Source organism: Ranitomeya variabilis, chromosome 3, assembly GCF_051348905.1.
Source record: "Ranitomeya variabilis isolate aRanVar5 chromosome 3, aRanVar5.hap1, whole genome shotgun sequence".
Lineage (NCBI taxonomy): Eukaryota > Metazoa > Chordata > Amphibia > Anura > Dendrobatidae > Ranitomeya > Ranitomeya variabilis.
Genome location: NC_135234.1, coordinates 27,295,004 through 27,311,988, shown reverse-complemented (window position 1 = coordinate 27,311,988; position 16,985 = coordinate 27,295,004). Strand labels below are relative to the sequence as shown.

At 48.0% G+C, this 16,985-nt stretch overlaps 1 protein-coding gene across 1 annotated transcript in view; it reads left to right on the top strand.

Annotated features, from left to right (window-relative positions):
• Positions 1-8,413: 8,413 nt before the first annotated feature.
• The window catches only part of LOC143815035 (interferon-induced GTP-binding protein Mx2-like), a 43,893-nt gene continuing 35,321 nt past the window's right edge, over positions 8,414-16,985 (top strand). The window contains exon 1 of the mRNA XM_077293837.1: positions 8,414-8,464. The gene's annotated coding sequence lies outside the window, so the exon portion shown is untranslated. The remainder of the gene's footprint in view (positions 8,465-16,985) is intronic.

Below are 16,985 nucleotides of genomic sequence, written 5' to 3'. Positions count from 1 at the left end.
CAGAAAGCTATCTTGCCTCAGAGAAAATCCCCAAAAGGAAAGATAGCCCCCCACAAATATTGACTGTGAGTGGAGAGGGAAATGACATACACAGAAATGAAAACAGATTTTAGCAAAGGAGGCCACTACTAATCTAGATAGACAGAACAGGAAAGGATACTGTGCGGTCAGTATTAAAAACTAAAAATCCACACAGAGTTTACAAAAATAATCTCCACACCGACTCACGGTGTGGAGGGCAAATCTGCTTCCCCAGAGCTTCCAGCTAAGCTGAAAATATCATACTGACAAGCTGGACAAGAAAAAACATAACATGAGCTGAGCGATTAAGTCCACAGCAAATGGACAATCAAAAGAAGAAGCAAGGACTTATCTTTGCTGAAATGGACAGGCCATCAGAGAAATCCAAGGAGAGATCTGAATCCAACCAAGAAACATTGACAGCTGGCACTGGCTGAAGACTAGAGCCAGGCTAAATAGCAGAGCCAGGAGAGACGATCAGTGGAAGCAGCTGCTAATGCTAAACCCAAGGAGCAGCAGTTCCACTCAAAACCACCAGAGGGAGCCCAAGGGCAGAATTCACAAAAGTGCCATTTACAACCACTGGAGGGAGCCCAAGAACGGAATTCACAACAGTCTCCGGTGTATAAGAAAGACATAGCTGAACTGGAGCGGGTGCAGAGAAGAGCGACCAAGGTTATTAGAGGACTGGGGGGTCGGCAATACCAAGATAGGTTATTACACTTGGGGCTATTTAGTTTGGAAAAACGAAGGCTAAGGGGTGAATATATGAGGGGACAGTACAAAGACCTTTCTGATGATCTTTTTAATCATAGACCGGTGACAGGGACAAGGGGGCATCCTCTACGTCTGGAGGAAAAAAGGTTTAAGCATAATAACAGACACGGATTCTTTACTGTAAGAACAGTGAGACTATGGAACTCTCTGCCGTATGATGTTGTAATGAGTGAGTCATTACTTAAATTTAAGAGGGGACTGGATACCTTTCTGGAAAAGTATAATGTTACAGGGTATATATACTAGATTCCTTGATAAGGCGTTGATCCAGGGAACTAGTCTGATTGCCGTATGTGGGGTCGGGAAGGAATTTTTTTCCCCATGGTGGAGCTTACTCTTACCACATGGGTTTTTTTTGCCTTCCCCTGGATCAACATGTTAGGGCATGTTAGGTTATGGGTTGAACTAGATGGACTTAAAGTCTTCCTTCAACCTTAATAACTATGTAACTATGATACCATGGGTTCTGCTACAACTAATGCTGTACACAATTCCTTTGTAATAATGCCACTAACAGTGGCTTTTCTGAGGATCTCCCTGAGTTCTGTACAGTAGCCGGACAAGGGGTTATATGTCAGTTTCTTATAACAAGTTGGATTTAACAATTGACGCATGGCCTCTTTTTCATACATTGTCCTAGGCCACAACACGATGTTACCTGTTATGACCTGGTGGTTACGGAGTAGCACTGAGATGACCTGGTGGGTAAAACCAATCATGGACAAGCTCCGAGGAGGTGGCAGCTCCACCGACAACAATCACAGTTATGACCTGGTGATTACGGAGCGGCACAGAAATTACCTGGTGGGTAAAATGTACAAGCTCTGAGGAGGTGGTAGCTTTACTGACCGCAATCCCTACTCCTAACACCAACACTAGAAATAGCCGTGGGACGTTCCTATCTCTGCCTAGACGCCTCGACACAGCCTAAGAACTAACTACCCCTGAAGATGGAAACGGAAAACTATCTAGCCTCAGAGAAACCCCCAAAAGGAAAGATAGCCCCCCACAAATATTAACGGTGAGTGGAGAGGGAAATGACAAACTCAGAAATTAAAATAGATTTCAGCAAAGGAGGCCAACACTATCTAAATAGACAGAGATAGAAAAGGATACTGTGCGGTCAGTATAAAAACTAAAATCCACGCAGAGTTTACAAAAATAACCTCCACACCGACTCACGGTGTGGAGGGGCAAATCTGCACCCCAGAGCTTCCAACTAGCCTGAATATTTCATAATGACAAGCTGGACAAAAGAGACATAACTTAAACCTGAACAGAAGGTCAAAAGCAGGGATACACCCAAGAACTAGCAGAACTTATCTTAAGCTGAAATGGACTGGCCAACAGAGTACTTCCAGGAGAGGACTGAATCCAACAGGAAAACATTGACAGCTGGCAAAGACTACAGACTAGAGCCCAGTTAAATAACAAGGCCAGGGAACCGATTAGTGAAGGCAGCTGCTAAGTTCCACTCGAAACCACCAGAGGGAGCCCAAGAGCAGAACTCCCAAAAATACCATTCATAGCCACAGGATGGAGCCCAAGAACGGAATTCACAACAGTTACCCCCCTTGTCCGCCGGCTTGATCACAACACCAGGGAGATCTCTCAGCTGTTTTAGCCGAACTCTCTCATGTCTAGATAGATTATCATTTTGGATAGACTGAGGAATCCGTGTCAATTCCTCACTGACCACTTTAACAAACGTGTCAATGGCTCCACAGTTGGACAGTGGAGGAAACCTTTTAGATCGCACCCGAATAGATTGTGGAATCATACCTCCTTCCTCTGTATGATGTTCCCTGGACAATTCTTCCAATATTCTTAAGGCTGACTGCTCGCTTTCTGTGGGAAACAATTGATGGAGATTGTCATCATAAATATATCTTTTAAATAATAATGAACGAGCAAATAAATGTAAGTCCTTCACCACTGTAAACCGATCCAGCCCAGCTGTTGGTGAAAAAGACAATCCCCTATGTAAAAGCGAACAGTCAGCCTCAGATAGTGGATATTCACTCAAATTTATTGCCTTGTTCTCATCTCTCGATGTCTCAAAATGTCGAGGTTTATATCTCTTATATGGGTGATAATTACGGTTTCTTGTCCTATTGTAACCAGCACCAGAACGTGTAACTAGGGTTGAGCGGAACGGGTCGGCCATTTTCAGAAGTCGCCGACTTTTGGCAAAGTCGGGTTTCATGAAACCCGACCCGACCCCTGTGTGGGGTCGGCCATGAGGTTGGCGATCTTCTGAATCTGGTATCGGAATTCCGATACCGAGTTCCGATATGTTTGCGATATCGGAATCCATATTTAAGTGTAAAATAAAGAGAGAGTTTCCTCTCCTTCAGACCCTGGGAACCATAGTATCCCATTGCACTGCATTGGATTTTGTGTTTCGGCCGACCCCGACCCCGACTTTTTTATAGGATCGGCCGATTTCACTCGACCCGACTTTTGAGAAAGTCGGGTTTTGTGAAACCCGACCCGATCCTATAAAAATAAAAGTCGCTCAACCCTACGTGTAACCATCGATGATGTAGAGACGTCTGATTGAGTGCTATTTGATGATATGCATGTATTGGATACACTCCGTTGTATCTGACGCTGCTGTGATGATGGTTTTCTCCACTGATATATGTTGTGGGTCTGATAGTCTCTCGTATCCCTGTTTAGTTTGGAAGTCTGTGTCTCACTAATCCTTTTTACAACCATCTCAAGAGATTTATCCATCTGTGTCTCATAAGCTTTGAACTGTTCCTCAGAGCATTTACTACGTAGTTCCAACAATGCCGAATCTATGTCTTTATCAAGACCTTCAATGGTCTTAATGTTGGAACCAATTAGCAATTTCATTAACGCCACCGAACATGATCCACAGGCCTCCTCCCATTCAGCAATGAACTCTGTATCGTCCACAGGAAAGGTTGGCACAACTTTAACTCGGAGGCCCCTTGGAATCATATTTTTAGAGAGATATTTTTCCAGGTACATCCTGTTCCACCAAATCCTTGTACGCTTTAAAAGCATCTTTTTCATAGACTCAAATATTATGTCGTTACTGCGATCATTGACCGACACACCACCTGTCCCATCTTGTCCGAAAACCTGTTCAACTTGTCCTAGCCAGGACTTCTCCCTGGCTCTAAAGTACATAATACCCAGAAGCGTGCCTGTGCAAAACACAGAAAAACAATATAATGTCAAACTAACGGTATTATATGACAACATAACTTAGGTAGAAAAATTGTGTGCTCCCAATGTTGCACACTTTGCCGGACTACTACCAACTCAGTCATTGCTACATAGTATAGGGGAATTGTGGAAACCACAAAAATACGACCAATAGAGGATAACTATAATGAAAAGATCTTTATTGAAAATAAAAATCTAAATTTAATCGCTATTTTGTGTGACCGCCCTTCTTCACCTTCAAAACACAATCTGCTGCTACAGTATGTTACATGTGTATTACTGACATATTGGGCGCATGCAGCACACACTGCGAGGCGTTACTGGAGTTCAGCCCCGGGGGTACAGTATTCTGACTAGAGGTGAGCGGATTGATTAGCGGAGGATTGAGCTTGAGTCGAGTTTCCAGAAATTTGCGGTTACACGTGAATTTCTAAACATTTTGAGATTCGATTTGCGGTTCGCCCAAAAAAATTTGCCCAGCATTATTTCCCACATTGCTGAAGCTTCAGAGAGTGGGATAACGTAATTTTGTATTGCTGTTTGGCTTCCCCATGATGCCCTGCCGCTATCATCAGCGGGGTCCTCTCTCTCCTATAGAGTGTAAGCTCTTATGGTCAGTGGGGTCCTCTCTCTACTCGAAGTGTTGATCCAAGGTTTTCACTATCTCCGCTTCATCCCTTTCTTTTTCAAAAGAAACTAAAATATCGTCCACATATATCAGCACATAGATCCAACTGTCTGTCAGTCTATTTGTATATAGACAAGGATCCGCTTTGCTTCTTTGAAAATGGTCAGTGGGGTCCTCTCTCTCTCCTGTAGAGTGTAAGCTCTTATGGTCAGTGGGGTCCTCTCTCTCCTGTAGAGTGTAAGCTCTTATGGTCAGTGGGGTTCTCTCTCTCCTGTAGACTGTAAGCTCTTATGGTCAGTGGGGTCCTCTCTCTCCTGTAGAGTGTAAGCTCTTATGGTCAGTGGGGTCCTCTCTCTCCTGAAGGGTGTAAGCTCTTATGGTCAGCGGGGTCCTCTCTCTCCTGTAGAGTGTAAGCTCTTATGGTCAGCGGGGTCCTCTCTCTCCTGTAGACTGTAAGCTCTTATGGTCAGCGGGGTCCTCTCTCTCCTGTAGAGTGTAAGCTCTTATGGTCAGTGGGGTCCTCTCTCTCCTGTAGAGTGTAAGCTCTTATGGTCAGTGGGGTCCTCTCTCTCCTGTAGAGTGTAAGCTCTTATGGTCAGCGGGGTCCTCTCTCTCTCCTGTAGAGTGTAAGCTCTTATGGTCAGCGGGGTCTTCTCTCTCTCCTGTAGAGTGTACGCTCTTATGGTCAGTGGGGTCCTCTCTCTCCTGTAGGGTGTAAGCTCTTATGGTCAGCGGGGTCCTCTCTCTCCTGTAGAGTGTAAGCTCTTATGGTCAGCGGGGTCCTCTCTCTCCTGTAGAGTGTAAGCTCTTATGGTCAGTGGGGTCCTCTCTCTCCTGTAGAGTGTAAGCTCTTATGGTCGGTGGGGTCCTCTCTCTCCTGTAGAGTGTAAGCTCTTATAGTCAGCGGGGTCCTCTCTCTCCTGTAGAGTGTAAGTTCTTATGGTCAGTGGGGTCCTCTCGCTCCTGTAGAGTGTAAGCTCTTATGGTCAGCGGGGTCTTCTCTCTCTCCTGTAGAGTGTACGCTCTTATGGTCAGTGGGGTCCTCTCTCTCCTGTAGAGTGTAAGCTCTTATGGTCAGTGGGGTCCTCTCTCTCCTGTAGAGTGTAAGCTCTTATGGTCAGCGGGGTCCTCTCTCTCCTGTAGAGTGTAAGCTCTTATGGTCAGTGGGGTCCTCTCTCTCCTGTAGAGTGTAAGCTCTTATGGTCAGTGGGGTCCTCTCTCTCTCCTGTAGAGTGTAAGCTCTTATGGTCAGTGGGGTCCTCTCGCTCCTGTAGAGTGTAAGCTCTTATGGTCAGCGGGGTCCTCTCTCTCCTGTAGAGTGTAAGCTCTTATGGTCAGTGGGGTTCTCTCTCCTGTAGAGTGTAAGCTCTTATGGTCAGTGAGGTCCTCTCTCTCTCTCCTGTAGAGTGTAAGCTCTTATGGTCAGTGGGGTCCTCTCTCCTGTAGAGTGTAAGCTCTTATGGTCAGTGAGGTCCTCTCTCTCTCCTGTAGAGTGTAAGCTCTTATGGTCAGCGGGGTCCTCTCTCTCCTGTAGAGTGTAAGCTCTTATGGTCAGTGAGGTCCTCTCTCTCTCCTGTAGAGTGTAAGCTCTTATGGTCAGTGGGGTCCTCTCTCTCCTGTAGAGTGTAAGCTCTTATGGTCAGCGGAGTCCTCTCTCCTGTACAGTGTAAGCTCTTATGGTCCCCTCGCTCAAAGTTTATCATTATTATATTGCCTATCAATAGGGTGTTACATCTTCTTGGGTACGGTTCGTGGCTATATAGGTCTTAAAAAACTTGTTCAAACTTTATCACTATCATTTTGTTTGCCCATTGGGTATTACATCTTCTTGATTACATTTAGTTGCTATATAAGACTCAAAAACTTGTTCAAAGATTTATCGGTATTATATTGCCCACCCATACACTATTCCATGGCCTGGAGTACATTTAGTTGATAAATAACACTCACAAAACTTGTTGAAAAATGTATTAATATTATATTGCTTATCCATAGGGTGTTACATATTCTTGGCTACATTTTGCTGCTATTTAGGCCTCAAAAAAACTCGTTAAAAAATTGAGTGATATAGTATATTGCTCATCCATATACTTTTACATATTCTTCGGTAGATATCGCTGCTATATAAGCCTCCAAATACTTGTTGAAAATTTTAGGCTGTGTGCACACAGTGCAGATTGGGTGTGTTTTTGTCACGTTTTGTCGGTGCGGATTTTTTACAAAACCTGATGACAGCAAGATGAATGAGAAACTTACCGTAAATTGACATGCACACGTTAAATATTTTTTGACTTTCAGATATGGTGCACAAAATAATCTCTTACATGTCAATTCTCTGTGCATCTTGCCCTGTGTTTTTCAACATTGACTTCACTTAAAGCAACCAAAAACACATGGTAAAAAAGCACCAAAAACGAGGCAAAAACACACCAAAAATGTGAGTATTTACAGCTGTGTTTTTCCTGTCAAGAGATACAGAAATGGTGCAGAAATTTCACTCCACATGTGCACATACCCTTATCGATATTATGATGCTCACCTATAGAATATTCTGTGCTCTGGAGGACATTATGTTGGTATATAACCCTCAAAAGTGACAATGACAATGTGACCAGAATGTGTATGAGGCTCCTTTAGGTCTAATACAGGGGGTATCTGAGTCCCTAATTTTTGGCAGTTCTTGCTTCCTTCATAAAGTCAACTGAAATTTACTATTTTTTAATTTAAAAAAATCAATTTTGATTTACTTAAATTATATTTTTTTTAAATACTTTTAAAATTGTGCCTTATATAGAAGTCATTATACAGGAAAAACTGTTTGTTAACTTTTTTTTTCCTGTAAAATGCAATTTCTCGAGGGTTTGGAATGTTTTATTGTCAGTCCTTAAAGTGGAGTAAAAGTGTGACCCCATTGTTCTCAGCAGTGATCTGGGAGTCAGAGATGTTTCCAGGGCTCTTCTCCATGCTGTCCTCCTTCCATTCAGCCCCTTTCCCATCCATTTGAACATTTTCACTGCCCCCAGACCCCTGTGTAGGGTCTGCAGGAAAAAAGCTCGGCTTTCCCATTGTTTCCCATTATACTCATTACTTGAAATGAGAATGCAAGCACTAGGAATCGTTCAGTTCGAGTGAGGAGCATCCGAGCATTTGGTTCTCTCTCATCCTTGGTGATAATCTTATCGAAAATCAGAGTTCTTTTTCTCCTGCTTCGCCCCAGCATGAGGTCTCTTACTTGTTTGCTTCCCTCTATCTAGCTTGGGTTACCCCACTGTCTGGGACCATGTGTGGCCCAATTTTTCTTCTCTACTGTGGGAACAGAGTCTACAGGGAACATTAATGAAAAATTATGTCAATTTTGGTAAATCTCACTTCATATTGAGCCATATTCTAATAAACCAAACCCTACCAAAGCTGAAGTGTCCCAATGTACATGATACTGCAGAAAAAAAACCTCTCAAATGTCCTCAGTCTAAAGTAATCTTTGTTTTACAGTAAGTTACCAAAATTGTCTGTGGCGTCACTTTTCCATCTGAAACTCGTATGTTTTACAGGATTTGTAACAGTTCATGAGATATTTTTTAATTATTTTTTTTTTTTTTTTGGGGGGGGGGGGGGGAAAGCCTCATATAAATGTACGCTGAGCAAAAGCTATGACTAATGTGTGTGACTCCAAGCAGTCAGGGGACAGAGGAGGCAGAGATGGGGGTTTCAGAGGGATTAGTCACAGTTTCAGTTTCGTTTCCTATGAATTGAATCTCTGCAGGTGGAGAGGAGTATATAACCCCTGATACAGCGCAGATCTCCAGTCTATTTGAGGACACCGAGCTCTTCATACCGGTAAGTGCCCGCACCTCCCTATAACATCCCAGCACACGATACATTAGGGAGCAATTAGGGACAGCCAATTATATTACTCATGTTTAAACCTGTCTTTATATCATTAAGTGCAACCTTTTTTTTTCCTCAGTGATTTTTTGAGTAATGATGACTTCAGTTTCATTTGCACCCAACTTTCACCTGCCCTTCCACACTCTGGTCATATGCTAATGTCTTATACTTAGCAATAGATGCTCAGGAGCAGTATTGTAGCTACTTGGGGGGCAGAGGGGGCATCGCCCCGGGCCCGGTCACATGAAGGGGCCCACTGGGAGTCAGGGCAGAACACCACATAGGAGCAGAGCAGTATAATGTCTGCTCCCCTCTGACAAGCTGCAAGCTGGCTATTAGCACAGTGACGGCTGCAGTCTCCCTCCTGCAGTGAATGGTTTCGCCTGTCTGACCCACCTGATCATGACTCTGTGCACGCTGGGTCCTAGTGCCCACCCTGCATTTCACCTAGTCCTAGACACTTCCTGGTCCTGCCTGCAGTGCAAACTTTTTCAGTAAGGGCAGGGGTGGGCAATTAATTTTTTCAAGGGGCCACATCAGAAACTGGCACTGCTGTGGAGGGCCGAACCAATCGCCTGAACTTAAAGGGGCGGTCGGAAACCAAAGGTGAATTTCATATTAAATGTATATCTATTCAGTGTAATGATGTGATGAAGTTTACATGAGCATATAAAAAACAAAATCATGATTTTCATCCAGAAAGATGATTTTCCATCTGTATTGTCATCTGTATGGCATCCATTTTTATAGAGCAGAAGTGAATAAAATTTAAAAGAAGAAATACAGTGTCCTGTGTTAGTAATGGAAATGTATTCGTAAAAATCGGATGCTATATGGATGATTCATATGGGATCCAATTTTTTTATTTTTGTACACCCATAGACTTCAACAGGCGGAACAGTATGGAGTGGATGTGATAAGCCACAAATCAAAGGGGGGGGGGGGGGGGCACTATGGGGGACTTAACCCTTACCTCTCCTGCACAGGACATACAACAGTACAAGCTGGGAGCAAAGAGGGAGGTAAGGGTTAACCCTCACATACAGAGGTGAGGAGGCATACATGGTGGGGAGCACATAGAATATGTATGTAGTGGAGGTGAGGGGGCACTTCCCTGCTGGACCCCATATTCAGTGGGAATACTCAGCCCAAGTGTTTTATCCCCCTTCAGCTGCCAGGAAGATCCAGGGAGATGCAGGGGCTACTAATAAGCTGCTCTCCCTGAACCTAAACTACAGCCCCACAACTTTCATTCCACAGTGTGAAAGGAGGCAACGCAGGTGCTGTGACCTCCTCAGCACAGCAGACACAGGAAGCTACCTGCCCATTATCTGCAGCAGATGGGTGTTCTAGTCCATGCTTCCCTCCTCCGATCCTGACCGCTCTGTCCTGTCCATGCTTCCCTCCTCCGATCCTGACCGCTCTGTCCTGTCCATGCTTCCCTCCTCCGATCCTGACCGCTCTGTCCTGTCCATGCTTCCCTCCTCCGATCCTGACCGCTCTGTCCTGTCCATGCTTCCCTCCTCCGATCCTGACCGCTCTGTCCTGTCCATGCTTCCCTCCTCCGATCCTGACCGCTCTGTCCTGTCCTGTTCATGCTTCTCTCCTCCGATCCTCACCGCTCTGTCCTGTTCATGCTTCTCTCCTCCGATCCTGACCGCTCTGTCCTGTCCATGCTTCCCTCCTCCGATCCTGACCGCTCTGTCCTGTCCATGCTTCCCTCCTCCGATCCTGACCGCTCTGTCCTGTCCATGCTTCCCTCCTCCGATCCTCACCGCTCTGTCCTGTCCATGCTTCCCTCCTCCGATCCTGACCGCTCTGTCCTGTCCATGCTTCCCTCCTCCGATCCTGACCGCTCTGTCCTGTCCATGCTTCCCTCCTCCGATCCTGACCGCTCTGTCCTGTCCATGCTTCCCTCCTCCGATCCTGACCGCTCTGTCCTGTCCATGCTTCCCTCCTCCGATCCTGACCGCTCTGTCCTGTCCATGCTTCCCTCCTCCGATCCTCACCGCTCTGTCCTGTCCATGCTTCCCTCCTCCGATCCTGACCGCTCTGTCCTGTCCATGCTTCCCTCCTCCGATCCTGACCGCTCTGTCCTGTCCATGCTTCCCTCCTCCGATCCTGACCGCTCTGTCCTGTCCATGCTTCCCTCCTCCGATCCTGACCGCTCTGTCCTGTCCATGCTTCCCTCCTCCGATCCTGACCGCTCTGTCCTGTCCATGCTTCCCTCCTCCGATCCTGACCGCTCTGTCCTGTCCATGCTTCCCTCCTCCGATCCTGACCGCTCTGTCCTGTCCATGCTTCCCTCCTCCGATCCTGACCGCTCTGTCCTGTCCTGTTCATGCTTCTCTCCTCCGATCCTCACCGCTCTGTCCTGTTCATGCTTCTCTCCTCCGATCCTGACCGCTCTGTCCTGTCCATGCTTCCCTCCTCCGATCCTGACCGCTCTGTCCTGTCCATGCTTCCCTCCTCCGATCCTGACCGCTCTGTCCTGTCCATGCTTCCCTCCTCCGATCCTCACCGCTCTGTCCTGTCCATGCTTCCCTCCTCCGATCCTGACCGCTCTGTCCTGTCCATGCTTCCCTCCTCCGATCCTGACCGCTCTGTCCTGTCCATGCTTCCCTCCTCCGATCCTGACCGCTCTGTCCTGTCCATGCTTCCCTCCTCCGATCCTGACCGCTCTGTCCTGTCCATGCTTCCCTCCTCCGATCCTGACCGCTCTGTCCTGTCCATGCTTCCCTCCTCCGATCCTCACCGCTCTGTCCTGTCCATGCTTCCCTCCTCCGATCCTGACCGCTCTGTCCTGTCCATGCTTCCCTCCTCCGATCCTGACCGCTCTGTCCTGTCCATGCTTCCCTCCTCCGATCCTGACCGCTCTGTCCTGTCCATGCTTCCCTCCTCCGATCCTCACCGCTCTGTCCTGTCCATGCTTCCCTCCTCCGATCCTCACCGCTCTGTCCTGTCCATGCTTCCCTCCTCCGATCCTGACCGCTCTGTCCTGTCCATGCTTCCCTCCTCCGATCCTCACCGCTCTGTCCTGTCCATGCTTCCCTCCTCCGATCCTCACCGCTCTGTCCTGTCCATGCTTCCCTCCTCCGATCCTGACCGCTCTGTCCTGTCCATGCTTCCCTCCTGCACAGGTTTCAGCAGCTCTGCAAGCCAGGAACTGAGCAGCCCCGCATCCACCAATGAGAAGACGGGGGCGGGGCAACAATTGCTTCTGAGAAAGATTAGACATCAGTTGTTCCTCTCCGGCCCGCTGGCTGTGTCAGCGGGCCGCACAGAAACATTCAGGGGGCCGGATGTGGCCTGCGGGCCGCAGTTTGCCCAGGCCTGAGTTAGGGTACTGTCACACAGTGCAATTTTGATCGCTACGACGGTACGATTCGTGACGTTCTAGCGATATCGTTACGATCTCGCAGTGTCTGACACGCTACTGCGATCAGACACCCTGCTGAGAATCGTACGTCGTAGCAGATCGTTTGAAACTTTCTTTCGTCGCTGGATCTCCCGCTGTCATCGCTGGATCGTTGTGTGTGACAGCGATCCAGCGATGCGTTCGCTGGTAACCAGGGTAAACATCGGGTTACTAAGCGCAGGGCCGCGCTTAGTAACCCGATGTTTACCGTGGTTACCAGCGTAAAAGTAAAAAAAAACAAACCGTACATACTCACCATCTGATGTCCGTCAGGTCCCTTGCCGTCTGCTTCCCGCTCTGACTGTCTGCCGGCCGGAAAGTGAGAGCAGATCACAGCGGTGACGTCACTGCTGCGCTGTGCTCTCACTGTACGGCGGCACTCAGTCAGAGCAGGAAGCAGACGGCAAGGGACCTGACGGACATCACATGGTGAGTATGTACTGTTTGTTTTTTTTTTGGTAACCAGGGTAAACATCGGGTTACTAAGCGCGGCCCTGCGCTTAGTAACCCGATGTTTACCCTGGTTACCCGGGGACTTCGGCATCGCTCCAGCGCCGTGATTGCAAAGTGTGACCGCAGTCTACGACGCTGGAGCGATAATCATACGACGCTGCAACGTCACGAATCGTGCCGTCGTAGCGATCAAAATTGCACTGTGTGACAGTACCCTAAGGGTATGTTTCCACTTTCAGGATTGCCAGCGGTATCGCCGCAGCGGCGAAGCCGTTCGGCGCTAAGCCCCGCCCCCTTTCTGGGACGCGATCATGCCGGATGTGTTAACTCTTCACATCCGGGATGATCGCTCGCTCCCATAGGGCCCTGTGATATGCCTTGCGGGGACGCTGCATCCCCGCAAGGTGTACGGACATGCTGCGATCTGAAAAGACGCGCAGCATGTCCGGAGTCGCAGGGCCGCCGCGTGCGGGTTTCCACGCATAGTGGAGACGGGATTTCATAAAATCCCCTCGACTATGCTGGAACATCTGGACGCTGCTTGTTTGACGCTGCAGCTCTGCGCAGCGTCAAACAAGCAGCGTTTCCTGACCGTGGAAACATACCCTAAGGGCTTGTTTCCACATGCGAGAAATACGTCCGTGTCTCGCATGTGGGAACCAAGCTCTGGCGTCGGCACATTGGAGCGGAGCTGTGCAGCTCCATGTGTTCCTATGCGGCCGCACACTCCACTCTGGAGTGCCGACGCCAGAACTTGGTTCCCACATGCGAGACACGGACGTGTTTCTCGCATGTGGAAACAAGCCCTTAGGGTATGTTTCCACGGTCAGGATTGCATCAGGATTTGGTCAGGATTTTTCATCAGTATTTCTCAGCCAAAACCAGGAGTGGAACAATTAGAGGAAGAGTATAACAGAAACATATGCTCCACTTTATCATCACCCACTCCTGGTTTTGGCTTACAAATACTGATGTAAAATCCTGACCAAATCCTGATGCAATCCTGAACGTGGACACATACCCTAAGGCTACTTTCACACTAGCGTTTTTTTCAATACGTCACAATGCGTCGTTTTGGCAAAAAAACGCATCCTGCAAAAGTGCTTGCAGGCTGCGTTTTTTTTCCCATTGACTAAGGCTGGTTTCACACTTGCGTTTTTGGACGCTGCGTTTTCCTATACTTAACATTAAAAACGCATGCGTTTTTTCGCATGCATTTTGACGCGTTTTCGGCAACGCATGCGTTTTTGGACGCGTGCGTTCATTTGCAGAAATGCAACCTGTAGTAATTTTTAGCTGCGTTTTTTTTGCCGCAAAAAAACGCATGCGTTTATTTGCGGCAAAAAAATGCATTGCTGTCTATGTAAACGCATGCGTTTTTATAGAAAAAAAACAGAAAAAACACTGAAAAACCACCCACCACCATCAAGGTGATAAAGGGATCCAAACCCTACCCCTAACCGTTTAATGAACATTTTCTGACAGTCATACTGCCACGATATTTCAGTGCCACGTATTTCAGTGCCACGTATTTCAGTGCCACGTATTTCTGTCACGTTTAGGGTTAGGGTTAGGCCCTAACCCTACCCCTAGCTATTTCTATGTATAGTGGGTTTTCTTGTTGATTTTGATGATTGGCAGCTGTCACACACTTCTCAGCATGCGTTTTAAAAACGCAAACGCAGGAAAAAAAACGCATGTAAACGCGGCAAAACGCCGCGTTTTTTTTCTACATGCAAAAACGCATGCGTCTAAAAAACGCAGCGTTTTACTGTGTTTACATGCGTTTTTCACACATGCGGTTTTTTTAAAAAAAAACGCATGCAGATCAAAATGCAAGTGTGAAACCAGCCTTACATTAGCGACGCATTTGTGAAGCATTGACACACGTCGCAACCGGCGACGGTTGCGCCGTGTTGTGGCGGACCGTCGGCTGCAAAAAACGTTGCTTGTAACGTTTTTTGCGGCCGACCGACCGCCATTTCTGACTGCGCATGCGCGGCCAGAACTCCGCCCCCACCTCCCCGCACCTCACAATGGGGCAGCGGATGTGCTGGAAAAATGCATCCGCTGCCCCCGTTGTGCGGCGCAGAGAATGCTAGCGTCGGTAACCTCGGCCTGATGCTAGTGTGAAAGTAGCCTAAGTGGGGATGGAACTTATTAGGGTTATTAAATTCAGGTATGTCACTGAGACCATTGGGGTATTATGGGCGCTGAAAGTGGGTGAGGGGGGACAGGGTACTGGGGGGTGAATGTGAGACCATGGGGGTATTGTGGGGGAGGGGAGACAGGACACTGGGGGTGAATGTAAGACCATTAGTGTGTTGTGAGGGGAGAAGGTGGGTGAGGTGGGACAGGGCACTGAGGGGTGGATGTGAGATGATGGGGGTATTGGATACTGAAGTGGGGAAGGGGAGACAGGGTACTGGGGGGTGAATGTAAGGCCATGGGGGTGTTGTGGGGGCAGAAGGTGGGTGAGGTGGGACGGGGCACCGAGGGGTGGATGTGAGACGATGGGGGTATTGGGGCTGAAGGGGGGGAGGGGGACAGGTCAGTGGGGGCTGAATATTATAATGTTTAGTTATGATATTATATGTACTCCATCATGTAATATTTGCTGTCTGGGGAGGCTGGAGATGGGGGGGTAGGGGGCTTTTGATACGGACCACCTGGGTCTTTTATGAGTATTAGTATAAGGAGCCGCATACAGTAACCTAGAGCTGCGTCACATTTACAGCACCACTCCAGTATTATTTTTTATTTCATTGCTATGGCGGTGCTGAAAATCCCCTGCCCCTGTCTGATACTCACCTTCTGGCGTTCTCATCTGTTTTAGTCTCCGCTCGGCTCCGTCTCCTGCAGTTTGTGACCTGTCCGCGGCTCTAGTGTTTCATGGAGCGGCGCAGAGGTCACTAATCAGTGTGAGTCTGTGGGAGCCTTGTTCTGGCCTCTTTCTCACTCTCAGGCTATGTGCACACGGTGCGGATTGGCCGCTGCGGGTTCACAGCAGTTTTCCATCTGGTTTACAGTGCCATGTAAACCTATGGAAAACCAAATCCGCAGTGCCCATGGTGCGGAAAATACCGCGCGGAAACTCTGCGTTTTATTTTCTGCAGCATGTCAATTCTATTTGCGGATTCCGCAGCGTTTTACACCTGCTCCTCTATAGGATTCTGCAGGTAGTAAAACGCAGGTGAAATCCGCACAAAAAACACAGGAAATCCGCAACAAGTGCACATAGCCTCATAGTCTTACATTGAGCGCTTGTGACATAGCTTCTCACTTCTGGCCTGTCAGAAGCTGCGCTCACAAGTTTGAGCCGCGGCACTGCAGCAGTGCCACAAAATAGTGAATACGCCGGAGGATGAGTAAATGACCGGGGCATCCAAATCATTACAGGGAGCTGTGGGTCCATCATACTGTGTATACGGGAGCTGTGGGTCCATCATACTGTGTATACGGGAGCTGCGGGCCCATCATACTGTGTATAAGGGAGCCGCAGGCCCATCATACTGTGTATAAGGGAGCTGCGAATCCATCATACTGTGTATACGGGAGCTGCAGGTCCATCATACTGTGTATAAGGGAGCTGCGGGCCCATCATACTGTCTATAAGGGAGCTGTGAGCCCATCATAATGTGTATAAGGGAGCTGCGGGCCCATCATACTGTGTATACGGGAGCTGCGGGCCCATCACACTGTGTATAAGGGAGCTGCGGGCCAATCATACTATGTATAAGGAAGCTGCGGGCCCATCATAATGTGATAAGGGAGCTGCGGGTACATCATACTATGTAGAAGGAAGCTGTGGGTCCATCACTGTGTATACAGGAGCTGCGGGCCCATCATACTATGATAAGGGAGCTGTGCACACATCATACTGTGTATAAGAGAGCTGCGGGCCCATCATACTGTGTATAAGGGAGCTGCGGGCCCATCATACTGTGTATAAGGGAGCTGTAAGTCCATCATACTGTGTATACGGGAGCTGCGGGCCCATCATACTGTGTATAAGGAAGCTGCGGGCCCATCATACTGTGTATAAGGGAGCTGTGGGCCCATCATACTGTGTATAAGGGAGCTGTGGGCCCATCATACTGTGTATAAGGGAGCTGTGGGCCCATCATACTGTGTATAAGGGAGCTGCGGGCCCATCATACTGTGTATAAGGGAGCTGCGGGACCATCATACTGTGTATAAAGGAGCTGTGGGCCCATCATACTGTGTACAGGGGAACTGTGGGGGACATCATACTGTTTGACGGGAGCTGCCGGCCCATCATACTGTGTATAGGAAACTGTGAAGGCATATTGTGCATATGGGAGCTGTTGGCCCATTACACTGTATATAGGGGAGCTCTGGGGGCCATTATACTTTCTATAGTGGAGTTCTGTCAGCATGATACCGTGTATAGGGGAGCATTGGGCTCATACTATCTATAGGGGAGCAGTGGGATCATACTGTGTAGAGGGTAGCAGTGGGAACATCATACTGTGTAAAGGGGAGCAGTGGGAACATCATACTGTGTAAAGGGGAGCAGTGGGAACATACGGTGTATAGGGGAGCTGTGGGGGCCTTAGACTGTGTATAGGGAAGCTT